Raw genomic sequence first — 16,910 nt, 5'->3', positions numbered from 1 at the left:
CAGAATAGAGACATCCCTGAACTTGGAGTTAGGAAGTGTGGGCTTGGGTCCTAGTCTGTCCTTGCTAATCTTGTGATTTGTGACAAATCGCTTAACTTCTCTGAGTCTTAGTTCCTCCTTTTTTATGAAATGTAGACAGTATCACCTGCCTATAGCAGAGGGTTGTTAAAGAGCTAAAATGAGATAATACATGCTTAATTGCTTTATAAACTGAACAGTACTATACAAATATGTTATAATTCTTTTTTATATTAAAATTTATTGGGGTGACAATTGTTAGTAAAGTTACATAGGTTTCAGGTGTACAATTCTGTAATACATCATCTATATATCACATTGTGTGTTCACCACCCAGAGTCAGTTCTCCTTCCATCACCATATATTTGACCCCATTTACCCTCATCTACCACCCTCCTCCCCACTCTGGTAACCACTAAACTATTGTCTGTGTCTATGAGTTTTTGTTTCTGTATTTGTTTCTCTTGTTCCTTTGTTGCTTTCACTTTTATATCCCACATATCAGTGAAATTATATGGTTCTCAATTTTTTCTGTGACTTATTTCGCTTAGCATAATAATCTCAAGATCCATCCATTTTGTTGCAAATGGCACTATTTCATCTTTTCTTATGGCAGAGTCATGTTCCATGGTGTATATACCACAAGTTCTTTATCCAATCATCTATCGAAGGACACTTTGGTTGTTCTTATGACTTGGTCACCGTAAATAAAGCTGCAATGAACATCGGAGCACATATGTCTTTATAAATAAATGTTTTCAGGTTTTTTGGGTAGATACCCAGGAGAGGGATTGATGGGTAATATGGTAATTCTGTTCTTGATTTTTTGAGGAACCTCCACACTGCCTGCCATAGCAGCTACACCAGTCTGCATTCCCACCAACAGTGTATGAGAGTTCCTTTTTCTCCACAGCCTCTCCAACACTTGTTATTAGATTGTCATTCACAGAGAAACAGTGTTGGGATAGTCAAGGATTTTGACATAATCTTTTGTAAGTCCTGCCCTTGAATATGATCTTTTCCATTGCTAAAGGGATTAAGGGATACACTTATAGGAGTATATTTTTTTCAACAACTTGTATACAATTTTCAAAAGATCATAGTAATTACAGACTGTTCTAGCTCTTCAACAACCTAAAAGAAAAGCTTCCTCAAAAAATCAAGAACAGAATTACCATAGGATTGTTTTGTCCTCTAAAGTATCAAACATAGGCCATGTCAAAAATACATCTCATCAAATTATCAAAAATACTTAATTGTACTCACAATCCAATAATATCTGGCGGAGATACATAATGGACTACTGTGGTAGTATTTAGCCATGTGTTGGCTGTATTTTGTTTAAAATTCAAGAAAATATTAGGAATGATGACATGTGGGGAGATCAAGAGGATTATACATTCCTACAAGTCTTTACTAACCTCTCTCTTATCCAGGGATATGTGAACCCAGTGTAGGGCCCAAAAAGAAAGGCCATTTTACAAGGTATATCAATCTACCTCTATTTTCAGAGGGACAAGTGGGGAACTTGAAGAGGCTGGATGGCACATTGGTTTATTGCACTGATTAGTGAGGCCTGGCCACTTATCTTAAAGCTGTATCTGGCAAATCTTAAATGGAGGGTTGAAACAATTAGAGACATGGTACAAACAAGATTCCCCACTTAGTAATGACCAGAGCTAAGTATTCATGTAGGAAACATCTGGCCTGAATTATACTGATAATTACAACAGAACCTCTATTTGACTTTGCATGTATAAACAAATAGTCCTTAAGTCTAATCTAGACCATCTTTCTGAGCATACAGCTATTTATGCTCTTTAAGGCAATAGAGTAGCAGCCTATTAAGTCTTTGAGGGTTACAGGATGGAACCACTCTTGATCTTATTTACTTTCATCCTTAACTTTCCGTGCAAAACAATACTAGAAAGAAAAAATGGGAAGAGACTGATGTTTTGATTTCAGTCTGTGTTCTAATTCTAGTTGCAAATTTGCATCATTGATATTACTGAGTTAAATCATTTTGCCTTTTGCTAGATCAAAATATTAATACTGGTGCTTCCGGGAGTGGCGCATAAGTAATTTAATGAACACAAATTAATACAGATGCAGAAGGATCACTACCATGTCCTTTCTAGCAAAAGCTCAATTTCCCAATAAAAAGCTCATGATTAGACTGTAACTAAATAACTGTGCTCCATCAAAGTGTTCAGACCTCAATAAATGTGGAGGCTATATCCAAATACACTTTGGTTGTTCTTATGACTTGGTCACCGTAAATAAAGCTGCAATGAACATCGGAGCACATATGTCTTTATAAATAAATGTTTTCAGGTTTTTTGGGTAGATACCCAGGAGAGGGATTGATGGGTAATATGGTAATTCTGTTCTTGATTTTTTGAGGAACCTCCACACTGCCTGCCATAGCAGCTACACCAGTCTGCATTCCCACCAACAGTGTATGAGAGTTCCTTTTTCTCCACAGCCTCTCCAACACTTGTTATTAGATTGTCATTCACAGAGAAACAGTGTTGGGATAGTCAAGGATTTTGACATAATCTTTTGTAAGTCCTGCCCTTGAATATGATCTTTTCCATTGCTAAAGGGATTAAGGGATACACTTATAGGAGTATATTTTTTTCAACAACTTGTATACAATTTTCAAAAGATCATAGTAATTACAGACTGTTCTAGCTCTTCAACAACCTAAAAGAAAAAGCTTCCTCAAAAAATCAAGAACAGAATTACCATAGGATTGTTTTGTCCTCTAAAGTATCAAACATAGGCCATGTCAAAAATACATCTCATCAAATTATCAAAAATACTTAATTGTACTCACAATCCAATAATATCTGGCGGAGATACATAATGGACTACTGTGGTAGTATTTAGCCATGTGTTGGCTGTATTTTGTTTAAAATTCAAGAAAATATTAGGAATGATGACATGTGGGGAGATCAAGAGGATTATACATTCCTACAAATCTTTACTAACCTCTCTCTTATCCAGGGATATGTGAACCCAGTGTAGGGCCCAAAAAGAAAGGCCATTTTACAAGGTATATCAATCTACCTCTATTTTCAGAGGGACAAGTGGGGAACTTGAAGAGGCTGGATGGCACATTGATTTATTGCACTGATTAGTGAGGCCTGGCCACTTATCTTAAAGCTGTATCTGGCAAATCTTAAATGGAGGGTTGAAACAATTAGAGACATGGTACAAACAAGATTCCCCACTTAGTAATGACCAGAGCTAAGTATTCATGTAGGAAACATCTGGCCTGAATTATACTGATAATTACAACAGAACCTCTATTTGACTTTGCATGTATAAACAAATAGTCCTTAAGTCTAATCTAGACCATCTTTCTGAGCATACAGCTATTTATGCTCTTTAAGGCAATAGAGTAGCAGCCTATTAAGTCTTTGAGGGTTACAGGATGGAACCACTCTTGATCTTATTTACTTTCATCCTTAACTTTCCGTGCAAAACAATACTAGAAAGAAAAAATGGGAAGAGACTGATGTTTTGATTTCAGTCTGTGTTCTAATTCTAGTTGCAAATTTGCATCATTGATATTACTGAGTTAAATCATTTTGCCTTTTGCTAGATCAAAATATTAATACTGGTGCTTCCGGGAGTGGCACATAAGTAATTTAATGAACACAAATTAATACAGATGCAGAAGGATCACTACCATGTCCTTTCTAGCAAAAGCTCAATTTCCCAATAAAAAGCTCATGATTAGACTGTAACTAAATAACTGTGCTCCATCAAAGTGTTCAGACCTCAATAAATGTGGAGGCTATATCCAAATACACTTGTATGCATTAAGAAACTGTCACTGTCTTTGGGGCCCAAGAGTGAGAGCCAGCAGCCACTTTTATCACCATCTCAGGTTTCCACTGGGAAACCTGGAATGCAGAATTAGCATCCTGGCATGGGGACATTAGCCAGAGATAGCAAGAGGCAGGGCTTTGGGAATAGAGAAGTTTGGATTTGAATCCTGTCAGTTATCTACCACAAATAACATAATTCCAGTGGACCTTGTTTTACTCTAAATGGAAATGTGATACTTTTGTGAGACCAAAGTAAATACACACAGTGTAGTGTCTACAACTGTGACCCAGAAATGGTGTTCCATACATGTGGCTTCCCTTCTCTTTGAACAGGTCACTGGAGAAGGAAAATGGGGTTATTTAATAAGATAGATGAGGTTTAGGCCATAAACCTCAGGGATCATAGAGTCCTATTTATGTCATAAGAGAGTGGACTCTGGGATCTGGGTTTGCCCCCTCCCTCTGGGTCCACCTCAGCTTGGTTTTTCCACTCTCCATTCCAGTTTTCAACTAGCTGTCAGGGCCTGTAATAGAAAGTCCAGGTGTCCCTGTAAATACAGGTTCATTGTTCACAGTCTTATGTCACCCAGGGAAGGCTCTGTTCAAAAGAAAAACTGCCTCAAATAGAACTCAAGGGGATTTGCAGAAATGGCTGATACGTGTGTTTGGCACCATCCTGCTTCTCTTCATGATCTCCTTCCAGCGCAATTTGTGCTGGTTTTTGGCATTTAAAGTCACTCCACTGATGCAAACTAACTTCAAATGCTTCAGAAAGAACTCGCTCTTCTCCCGATGCCTACCAAACACCTTAGCTTTAGTTTGATTTCATGTAGATTTTAATGGGAAAACAAACTGATTAAACTAAATCTCTATTCAACTCAGCCAACATTTACTGTCCTTTGTCCCCATGGTGTGCTAGGTGCTGGGGATATAACGGTGAACAAAATACAGCCCCTGCCCTCGAGGACACAATCTAGGGATATTAGAGACACATGTGAAAAGAACCACAGCAGTGAGAGTCAAGTACAATCAGAAAGAAGAAGCCAGGAATCATCCCAGGAGCTTCCAATATGTTACCTGATTTAATCCTCAAAGTATTCCAGGGAGAGAGGTTTTAACATCTCTACTTTTATGTGTTAGAAAACATCTGCTCAGAGAGTTTGAATAAAACCACATCTTAGTGGCAGAACAGAGAAAGGAGTGACTTGACCTGCCTGGGGAGTAGAAGTTTTGATGGAAGAAGGGACATTTGACATGAACCTAGAATTAGGATGAAAACTTTGATAGAAGTGGCTGAGTCAGAGAACGGGTCCACCACTAAAAGATGTAAGTGGGTTGTCTCTCTCCTTTAAAAAAATGCTCAGAAATGTCAAGTCAAGCAGAGAATGAGACTTACCATATGGAGAGAGGTCTTCTGACCAAGTAACCCTGACTCAGTTGCCTTTGAGGTTTACTGTTACTGGAGATTTCTTCACTCATCAGTACTACAAGCTCTGGCCAGAGGTGGACATGGACCATTGATTTGGCTCTTCTTTGCTCAGGGAAACTAACTGGAACTTGCAAAACTTTACTATCAAGGAGGATGAATAAAATGCAAGGATTTTAACAGCATGGTAGATTCCCAAGTGCTGGTTTCCAATTGTATTATATATGCATCTTTGCTAGGACTTCTCTGTCTTGACCAGTGCTTATACCTGTCTGAGGTTAATTCTCTCTAGTCGTCAGTAAGTGGAACATCTTCTCAAGGGCTCATCTGGGCTCTCACTTCTCAGTTGCCTACCTGCTTCCTTGTGGAAGGAGCTGTATTGCTCCCCGCTGCACAGGAACAGTTCCTCTGTGGCCAAGATGAAGATGGGAGTCTAATTTACTACCTTAAATTGTCTGACCTGAAATACATACCTCCTCTTAAGGGACTCTGGGAACGATAATGATTGACAAATGAACTGAGTCCATATTTCAGTTAAAGTCCAGGAAGTGATTTTGTTCATACAAAAACCAATACTATAAATATACAATCAACATAACATTGAATTAGTAACTACCAAGGGTTATTTTTTTTCTCAGAAAAACTTCATGTGAACAGATGCCCAACTGGAATAGTGTATTTAAAGGACAGCAAATAACTTGTGTGATTATAGTTCAGCACAGTGTGGAAAAGTGAGTGGAAGAGAGTGAGACATAAATGTAAGATGTAGCTATATTATAAGGAATCTTGAAAGCAATCCTAAAACGTTTTGGTGTTATCCTTTTCACACTGTGAGGTCATTGGACTCATTTAAGCAGGTGAGCATCAATCAGATATAGTTTTTAGACATGACTTATCCTTCCTAAGAACATTTACGTTTCTCTTTTTAAGCCAAATGATTCCCTGTAATTGCAGGGGATCTACAGTGAAGTGTATACCAACTTCATTACTTCCATGTGTGTAGGGGAAATTTTGCAATGGTGGTATTTCTAAAAACACACAGTAAAGAAGGTGGGTTCTGATGCATATTACATTATGACAATATAGCTGTTTGACTATATACAACAATTGTATCAAATCTTCTACCTGATTCATTTGTTAATTAATCCATTCAATATGTAGTTATTGAATATTGGATACTGTGCAACTCATCCCAAATAAAACAGCAAGACAATGGATTCAAACGTGAAATGGGAAAAAAGAAATGAAAAGGTAGAATATTTAGTGATATGGTAACACACACGCGCGCGAAGAAGACCTTAACATTCCCCTCAGCTTAACTAAATTTTGGAGAGGTATACTCCTGACTATGGGACCCTGACCTCCCTTTTCTTTACATTTATTTTAGAAAACTTACTATCGTAAATTCTTTCTCTGCTCCTTTGAGATATAAATCTTTTCCTAGCCTGTTGCCAGTTTTACAATCTAGGAATGTCTTTCTCAGGAACTTGGGAGCCATTCCTTTGAAATATAATCATTGAATGAGATAGTGCTTTGTCTCCCAGTCTCTTCAGGAAGGCAGGAGCCAAACTTCTAAGAAGTGACAATTAGCAAACACAATGGCCTAATAACATAGACCCCCTCCATGTCTTCCAGTACTTTTCCACTACTTTTCTCCAGTGCAAAAATCCTTCCACGTTTTGCTTCAGTGAAGTTGAGTTTAGTCTCTCTCCTCTATTGTAATAGTCTTGAATAAAGTCTTCCTTTCCTGTCTAACTCTGTCTAGTGAAATTTTTCTCTGACAGCACTCACAAAATGCAATCTGAAATTCCAGGTAAAACATCTATCACATAAACCATACAGAGAAGACACATACTGAGAAACTAAAACGCAGCATGATTGGGCTCTTGGTGAATGAGACTCCTTTGTGTAGTCTTCTTAGGGTAGAATTGAAAATTTCAGCTGTGAAATAATGAAGGAATATTGTTTATTTTAGAAGCCATACTACTTGTTTCTGAAGTAAACGATATTTACTCAGTCATAAGAGTGAAAATGCTGTTTATTGCCTTTTAATTTCGCAGTCAACTATTGACAAAGCAATAATTATAGTTACAGAATAAAATATAAATGTTTTTAATCTTGATAATGTCAAGTGTGGAGGTGGGAAAAGGGAACTGTGAGGGTAAAGGTGTGAATATAGCTGATAAAAAGTAGAGGTATAAGCATTTTTAAATTTAATTAATTAATGTTATTGTTGACTACATATCATGGTGGTGGCTTTTTGTATGTGTTTACATTACTTTATTTGTTAAATTTGGGGGGGGGTAATAACATTGATTAAAAACATCATGTAAATTCCAGGTGTAAAACTTCATAATAAGTATTTTAGTAAAAACCAAAATGTGACCTAATGATTTTGGGCTATACTGGGGGATGGGAAGAGGATAAAGAATTTTAAGCACATTACATACTTAAAATTATAAGTGTAACTAATACTTTTATCAGAACTGCTTGGTCCTTTTGCGGATGCAGTAAAGAATTACAGATCAGAAAACATGAAGCTATAGAGTAAGGAAATTTTATTAGGATACATTTAAAGGGAAGAATAGGCCAAGTCAAGAGAGACAAATGACATCAAAGGGTTTGGGGCTTGAGCTTTATATTGTTGGCTCTGGGCCAGTTCTGCATGTGACATACAGACTTTGGTCATTTGATTGACATGTTTAGGTTCTATAACCCATTCCTTTCTGCACATGCCCTTACCCCTAATGAACACAGAAAAACCTATTTCTATTTGGGGTGTGGTGGAGGGATTAAAATCACAATGCTAATTTATTGTAATTAGATTATAATGAGGATAAGGTTAAACCAAGGGTAATATTGCACAGGCATCGAAAACCAGAGAATTCTGGTTGGATTTTATTTCCCTCTTACCACAAAGTTAGTCACCCAGGGTTGGACCTGGGTGGCACTTGGAGAGGACATGGGCTGTGCAAAAGCACCAGTTACGTTATCACATACCCCTCCTGTGGCTCATGCCTACATTCTGCCCAACAATACTTTTTTAAAACTGATAAATTAACAGAAAATTTGTAAGTATAGTGTTTCAAATATAATGGTACTTGGAAACAAAGAGATGAACTAAAACCAGGAATATTTAAACGTTATTGCCTCTGAAAAAGAGTTTTGAAATTCGGCTGACTCCATCTTATTCACGCCTACATTGTTCCCATGGCCTTCAGGCTAATAGCTCCTGCTTTGTCTTGCATATAGACATGCTAATGTCATCATGCAACTCTGCTTGGGGATTGAGTTTTGCAAAAACAGCCCCTCCCAATTTCCCCCTCCCCTTGACATAAAAGAAGCTAGAACTCTGTATTTTCTTAAGAAGGGTTTGGGGAATCACCAGGGCTTCTATATTCTTAATTGGTGCCTTCTAGATCAATAAGCCTTTCCTTACTCCAAACTCTGATGTTTTGAATTTTGCCTTTCGAAGCATTGGGCACATGGACTTTGGACCAGTAACAGGGAGTCTGTTTTATTATACACATTTTTGTACTGTTTAACTTTGTTTAACCATACTGTTTATTTTGGTAAAACAAATTATTATGTTTGTATGTTTCTTCTTCAAAGTTTCTCTTTGACTACCATATACTAGGTCTTTTCTGTCTTGAAATATCTGCCCCAGAACAATCTCCAAAACTCCCTGGAATATTTCCTCTTTGAGTACCGTCCTCTCAAAGCCATTATATTTCTCTCCTATTCTTATTCAATGAGTCGAGTCCTTTCTTTTCCACACAATTGCCTGGTGTTCAGCAAACAAAGGGCCCACATGGTACTAGAATCCACCCTTCTTAGACAGCAGAAGGGTATTATAAATAACAAAAAGTAATGAAACATTTCAGAAGACAATTTCTTGTCACTTTTTTTTTCTTTTTTGGGGGGGGTCACAACTTGAAAACTTCATTCTCATAATAGTTTTTGGAGTATGTGAGGAAAGAAAATGGACTGTCTCTTTCACTTTGGCTAATTCATTTCCTAAAATCCTCTTTAAACTAAGCTGTCTCCAGGTTTTGAACTCTTTGTAATATGCTTCTTTAAACTCTTTGCCATATTCTAGAAAGTTCTTTATCCTATTTATTTGTCTTTGGACAAGTATCTGTTTATTAATGTCCTGTTTAATGGTTGGCTCCCAGTGTGGAAGAGAATCTTCTCACTATTACACAGGACTAGAACCTTTTTCTTGGATTCACATACTGGTATTTTTTTGGTACTATAGAATTAATTAATTAAAAGTACCCATTTTTATGTGACTAAAGTGGTTACATTCTCCTAATTCCAGTTGCCTGATATGGATGTTTGTTGGAGTAAGCATTATCCTGATAAATGTTTATTGGAGGACTGAGTCTTGTGTGCTTATTATTCCTTAATTACTATTAAATCACAATTTTGGGGGCCAAATGCATATTTGCTGATGTAAAGAATGATATTATTAAGTAAGAGAAGCAATGGGAGGTATAAGTCTACAAAATTATATCACTTTTTAACCTTTTTCTTATATTACTGATAGGGTCGGTAGGTAGATAGAAATGAGCAGAAGGAGAAATTTAGTCCCGGTTAGAACGCCCCTTGCTGCAGCTCCTACTTGGGTCAAGACCCCGGCAGCTGCCCAGCAGGACTCAGGTTTTCACACACTTCTAAACCAAAGAGATGTGCTGTTAAAAGTCAGAGAAGCGGGTAACACATCCTGTTTGTCAGGATCATCAGTACCTCACTAGCCCAACAGGATTCCAGGTTTCATACCCCCCTAAGGGATGTGTTTACATATCCCCCCAAATCAAGGGGATGTATTTATGCATGCCCCTAAATCAAAGAAACACATTGCTAAATGCCAGAGGACCAGGCACCTCAGGGAAATATAAAGAGAGGTAAGAGAAGGGAGAGGGGAAGGCAATTTTACCCAAAGAAAAAAAAGCCTTCACACTATGTAAGGCAGGGCTGCTTCCCTCTCTTGGGTCAGCCTGCTCCAGGTCTCAGAGTGTACTTTCTTTTACTAATAAATTTATGCTCTTTGTGCTTCACAAATTTCTGTCTCTTTATTGAAGTCTTTCCTTCAAGAAGATAAGAGCTGAGGTGGTCAACGTCATTTCCACCGTAAAGTTAGTATATTGGCTAATAATATTTACATCTTTATCCATTTGCTGAACTCCAATTTACTCATAATAAACAACTGCTAGGAGTCTACTCAGTGTAAGGGCTTATCACTTGGTTGGAAATGGGGAGGCTGGCAGGTGCTAAAGGACAGAAGGGGTAGGTGCTAAGGCATCCTAGACATAAAGGGTAAAAGTGTTTCACTCTTAGCGGGTAAAGGGTGATAGGGAGATAATCTTTGGTTCTCTAATTGAAGGAGGAATATGCCTCTGTGAGTCCCCAAATGATGTAGGGGATTTTGGAGTGAGTGAGTGCCGGGATTGTGTCTCGTGAGACTGAAGAATGGAAACACGGACCCAGGATAGGCAAAGGGTTTTAAAAAGAGGATAGTTTATTGAAAGCAAAGGGTCAGAGCTTCCCAATGGGGGTGCCCAGTGACTGAGGCAAAAGCTCTTACTTTTATACCTTCTCTTGCCTGTTTGAGGAAGGGGAGCTGGCACCTTGTAATGAAATTCGTCTACCAGGTTTGTTCTGCTTGCCCATCCTGAAGGAATTAGTGAAATAACCCACTCTTGTCTATCAGATCTGCTCCGTTTATCAGGCCAAAGTGAATTTTATGATTAACCTTAAGACCTTGTTACATTATGTTCTGGAGCAAAGGAGTGATTTCAAAACCTGGAGTTTCAGGATATGGTTGTCTTTGTTTATTCCACCAGGGACCACCCTTTCTACCTAAGGACATGCTAGCTAATCTGTCTCACAATTAGTGAATTGGAAATACTTAGAAGGATGGCAAAAGAATGAGAAGGAAAGAAGTATGTCAAGGATAGATGATTTAAACAGCTGAGTGATTTATTGACAAAAGAAAAATAAAATATTGAATTAAAATCAGCCAAAACGGAGTGAATTGCTGAAGAAAAATTTGGGGCTCAACAAAACTAGGGAAGTATAATTCATATCAAAGACTCTATAAAATTACTATAAAGCTCTTCTGTATCTGTGTCTAGCATGCAACATCAGGAATAGTACATGATACTTAACAAGTAATTATTGTATGACCAAATAAATTAGTGAATCAATAAAATGAAAGATGCTAACTCTATGGCCTTCGTAACCCCTCTCAATTTGAACATTTTATAAATCTAAAATCTCTAAGCCCTCATTCTCATTCTTTTAGATTTGGAACTCTGTTAGTCCATGGCATTCTTTCCAAGTTAGCCACATACGAGGCAGCGGTCACAAAGAAGCTATCTGCAATAAATAAATCCTGTCCTGGGCAAGTTGTGATTTGTGATTTATCTTACACTTTTTCTTCGTTGCTTTTTGCCTTCAACAGTTTTATCTTAGGTCCCCAGAGCTATAGTCACAATTACTGCTTTTATCCTGGATGGTGACAACTACCCCTTTGTATTCTCTTTGTCCCGACTCTGCTTCCCACAGGGTCTCAGTTCTGTGCTTTCCCTGGTTTAGAGGTCTTCCAAAGAGACGTATCTTTGCTTCCACCCATTGTGAGGAGGAAGATTAGGTCACATTACTTAACACTCATACTCCTTTAACTATCATATTCTCCCTTCATTTTTAGCTTTGCAAAGAGATGCTACTGCTGCTGTTTTCACTTTCTTCCCACACATTCCCTCCTGCACCCACTGTAGCCTTGTATTTGCCTTCATCCATATACCTTACTTTTCTGACCAAGATGGCCAGTGAGCAATCACACTTGGTATCTTCAAAGGGGATGCCTGAATCCTTAGTTTACTTGACTATGTCCAGAATTAAATATTCTCTCCTGAGGAGACTGCTTTTCCTCCTGTCTCTCAGATGACTTCCTTCTCTTTCTTAGAATCCATTTTCTTCCCTTGCACAGGGGATCCCCTTTGGGATCTCTTCCCTTTTAGATCTACAAAGTAGAGCTAGAAGATGATTTTCATCCATTTCCAGACCATTGTCAACTATCACCCATCTGCCCAAATCTTTCTCTTGAGTTCTAGACCTAAATTTGTTTCTACATACTACTGGTTCTAAGCACTCCCTACCCCATTGTCATATCACATATTGTGAAGGGAATCATATTTTCTTAAAAAATGTAACATTAAATCAGCATCACCTCTTTAAAAATAGCTAGTGCCTATATTTCTAGGAATTATTTATATTTCTGACTGTTAAAAACCTTAGAGTAACAATGTTAAAATCTTATAAATATGAAAATGAAGAAATCTTGTAAATATAAAAATGATATTTCAAGAAAAAACAGAATCTTAGAAATATAAAAATATTAGAAAAAATATTAGCTAACACTAATTAAGTACAGGTAACCCCTGTATAACACGGCACTTCTATAACACGGTTTCACTCTAAAAAGGTTCAAAAATTGGGGAAAACCCTCGTACAACATGGCATACTAGAACATAGTTTCACTCTAAGACAGTTTGAGAAGTAGAGAAATGCCCGAAAAACACAGAATGCAATAAGAGCTTTTAAGAGCAAAAGATATCTCATTCGAAATTAGGGAAATCCCTGAACAACATGGAACGTAATAAAAGCTTAGTAGTGATGATGAAGAAAACATTATTTAATACATATTACTATGTTATACTTTTGGTGAAAATTGCTTTAATAAAGATATTTCTCTTAATTGTAAAAATATAATAGTATTTCTTTTTTTAAAATTTTTGGAACCTAACCCGCTTTTTTGTACTAGTTCTTTGTTTCATATAACATGGGTTCGCATAACAAGGCATTTTTTTAGGAACCTAACAACCATGTTATACAAGGGTTACCTGTACTTACTATGTGCCAGAAACTGGTTTAAGTTCTCCAGATGTAAATGATCATTGAATCCTTATAACCACTCTATTGGTACTAGGATTACTTGCATTTTACAGATGAAAAATTTGAAGTAGAGAGAATCGCAGCAACTTTTCCAAGTCACACAGGAAGAAAGTGGCATAGGACTTTAATTCATGCTCGATATCAAGGCTCAAGTTCTTAATCTTCTTGCACTTCCTTTCTAGAAGAACTCTGAGAAACTAGGAAATTGTTAATGAAACATTAGAAGACAATGTTAAGAAACAGATCAGATGATTAGATAAAAGGATTCTTTGAAGATAAAGATAGAAAAACAACTCCAAAACCAGAAAATGATTAAAAATATGAGGAAAATTCAATACAAAATAGAAAACCTAAATGCTATGATCAACATGAGAGATCACAACATAGAAATTTGGGTTACAATTGAATCTCTGCCATCAATATGTTGCTTTCTCGGGAGACTGCTAATTCTGTTTACAATGGAATGTAAAAAATATATAGCTATAAGGCATTAACAAGAAAAAATTATTAGTCAATATGATTAGCTAAAGTATAACTAGATTTTTTTTTTTCCTTAGTCACTGGAGAATTTTATTTCTTCTATTATAAGTTGCCACTACCAACACACACACACACACACACACACACACACACACACACACACACACACACTGAGTACCTTGACAGTGCCTGGGAAGCTCCATAACAAAATAAACAGTAAACTATAAGAAGAAGAAACTTTATAAATACTGGTAAATTCATAACAGAATCTGAAATGGATTAAAGAGCCCTGGACCTCTCATAAGGTGAATAACCATCCCGGTTTGACCACGATGGGGAGTCCCATGTCCTGGGAAACTTCTCGGTCCCAGACAAATCAGAATGGACAGTCACAAATGGATCCAGTTCCATGTATTACAAAGCTCACAACTTCAGGGAAATCCCTGAACCTTTCTAATCCTACTCTGCTCATCTCTGAAATGAATCAACCCACCCACCAGCTAATCGGCTGTGTGGGTCAAAGCAGGCCTGTGCCCTTGAACTGCAGGGCTTGGGAGGGGCCCCGGCCATGGGTCTCCTGCTGTGTGCTGAGCACCTGCTCTGCTCCACAACATTCATCTACTAAAAAACCAGTGTGCAATGCCCGTTTTTGTCAGTGTTTTACTCTCCTGTGTAGCTATAGTTAGAGCCTGACATATAGTTTGTGATAAATCAATTCATGTTGGGTAAACAAATGAGTTAGGGACAAGAGGCCTTGGAATAGAAAAGTGGTTGTAGTATACACTTACATCTCTATTCTACCTCCATCACCCTGCCCTTCTATATCTTCTTTCGATATAACTCCCCACCCCATAAAAAATGCTTTCTTAGTTTACCCTGTCCACTTTAAATGGGAAATAGGTGAAAGGCTCTTTGGAGACGTCAGGATAGTAAAACAAACCAGGGGTCTGTGGCAGGAAGTGGTGGTGTTGGCAGAGCAAGCCAGACTTTACATAGGGTATACTTATGCTAGCTTGGATGCTTCTTCTGAGGATAAAGTATAATAAAAGCTCATATTATTGTAGGGACTTTTAAAACTGTTGGGTGATATACTTTGTAGAGATGAGGGTGTCGATATAAATATTTGCCTTTTTCATTCTTCCTTTTCCTTATTTTCTAAAACCATCTGAGTATTCCTAGTCAATAAGAGAGGGGGTGGCAGGTGATAGATTTTAGAAATAAAGAAATGGCTTGTTTTAAGTGACCATTAAAGCTAGGATTTGAATAATGCATTTTAAAATTACAGGGTTGAAGCTATGCACTAACATGCAGAGAGAATGATAACAATAATTTTCACAAATGTCATGTAAATGAAACAAGCAACAAAAAAAATCAATGCAGCACAAAAATTCCGTGACCTGAATATATTACTTATATTCATACTTGAAAGCCTGGCTATAATATCAATGTGTCTACTGAGGCAGTATGATGAAGCATTTATATATCCTAATGATAGAATCCTCATATTTTAAAGTCGATATTCTATGTGAGCATTTTGATCAAAGAAACTGTGTATATGTAACATGAATCTTTGTGCCTACTTCTTAGCTTAATATGGTTTTTCTTTGGTGTTAGAACCCTCACCTCTGCGTGCTTTGTATACATCCACTCTCAATAAGACTTGCTGTGAAAGGACTTATCGTAAGGAGGAGAGAGTTTATATCATACTGGAAAATTACATCACGGAAGTTCAGTCTAGAATGTGGAGAACAGATGTCAGACACATGTATATTTGATTGGAAGAAGCAGTGTTAGCTTAAGAAAAGCAAAGGATTTCTTTTTAAGGATCCCGAGATGTCTCCTGGAACTCAGAGACATAAAAGCAGACAGGAAAGTCTGCCTCTGAAAGCTGCACAATCATCTTAGGAAAGGATGCTGCCAGTCACAGGGGAGCAGGTGAGAGTGTGGATGACTCAGTGTGGAGCCACCAAAGTCACTAGAAAAACCTGAACTCTGATGAACACATCAACTGCAAACACGAGACTCCTGGGTTGAGTCTGTTCTGAGTCTTCCCATGTGAAGAATATTTTTACAATAAATAAATAAAAGAAAGCCATTTACTTTTTCATTTCCCCAAAGAGATTATATATATTTTTTCCTATGAAGAACATTGTGTGTAAAATGAAATTTTATTGCCTGCACATGGGTTCCTAAAGCAAGGATTGTAAAATGAAGATATGCAATTATTATTATCATTATTATTTTAGCACTGTGACCTATTGTCATAATAAGAGTGAGTCTGTTCACACATTTTAAAGAAAACAGCACACCCTCAGGATTTTTCATATTTACATGACCCAAAATAGAGGGAAGAATTGTAGTAAGTAATAATTTCTGATTATCTATACAGGCAAATGATTAATTTAAAATTCTAAACAGAAATAATGCAGTAAATTTCCAGACTAAATTGTTTGATTGCTTTTCCTTGTCTATATTGATCTAGTTTGTTCCTTGCAGACACAACCTCTACTGTTTGCCGAAAGGGCTGCTCCCGTAGTTCTGGGGTTCTACCGAGTTCACACATTCCTACTGAAAATTGCGTGCCTCCCTAGGGACTCCTTCTCAGAGTTCTCCATTCATAAAGCTGTTTCTTCAGAATTTCTTAAGCAGAGAGCTCTGACCAATTTATGATTTTCCTTATGAATTAAAAGAATTTGTTAATAAAATGAACAAAAATACTTCCCCTCATGGAACTTACATTTTGGTGGAGGAAGACAAACATAAACAATAAACATAATATATAGTAAGTTATCTATTATATTAGAAGGTGGTAAGTGCTATAGAAAGAAAAATGGACAAAGGTAAGGAGGACTGGAGTGAGTTTGGTAGGGAGGGGCTTAGGTTTCACTTTAAAACAGGGTAGTTTGTATAGAGCTCATTGATCAAGTGATCAATGAGCAGACTTCTGGAGCAAAGACTTGAAGAAGTTGACAGAGTTAGCCATCCAGAGGGAAGAGTGTTCCCAAGTGCACAGAACATCATGTGCAAAGGCCCTACGTGGGCAATGCCCTGCTGTGTGTGTGGCCAGCAGGACACTAGTGTGGCTGGAGTGGAGTAAGTCAGTGGAGGAAAGGCGGGTTGGGGGTCAGGGAAAGGGAGGGGTCTGAAATCAGATCCTGTGGGTCCTATGGAGTGTCATGAGTTGAATA

Source organism: Rhinolophus sinicus, linkage group LG04 (assembly GCF_036562045.2).
Source record: "Rhinolophus sinicus isolate RSC01 linkage group LG04, ASM3656204v1, whole genome shotgun sequence".
Taxonomy (NCBI): Eukaryota; Metazoa; Chordata; class Mammalia; order Chiroptera; family Rhinolophidae; genus Rhinolophus; species Rhinolophus sinicus.
This window is presented reverse-complemented; position numbering follows the sequence as displayed.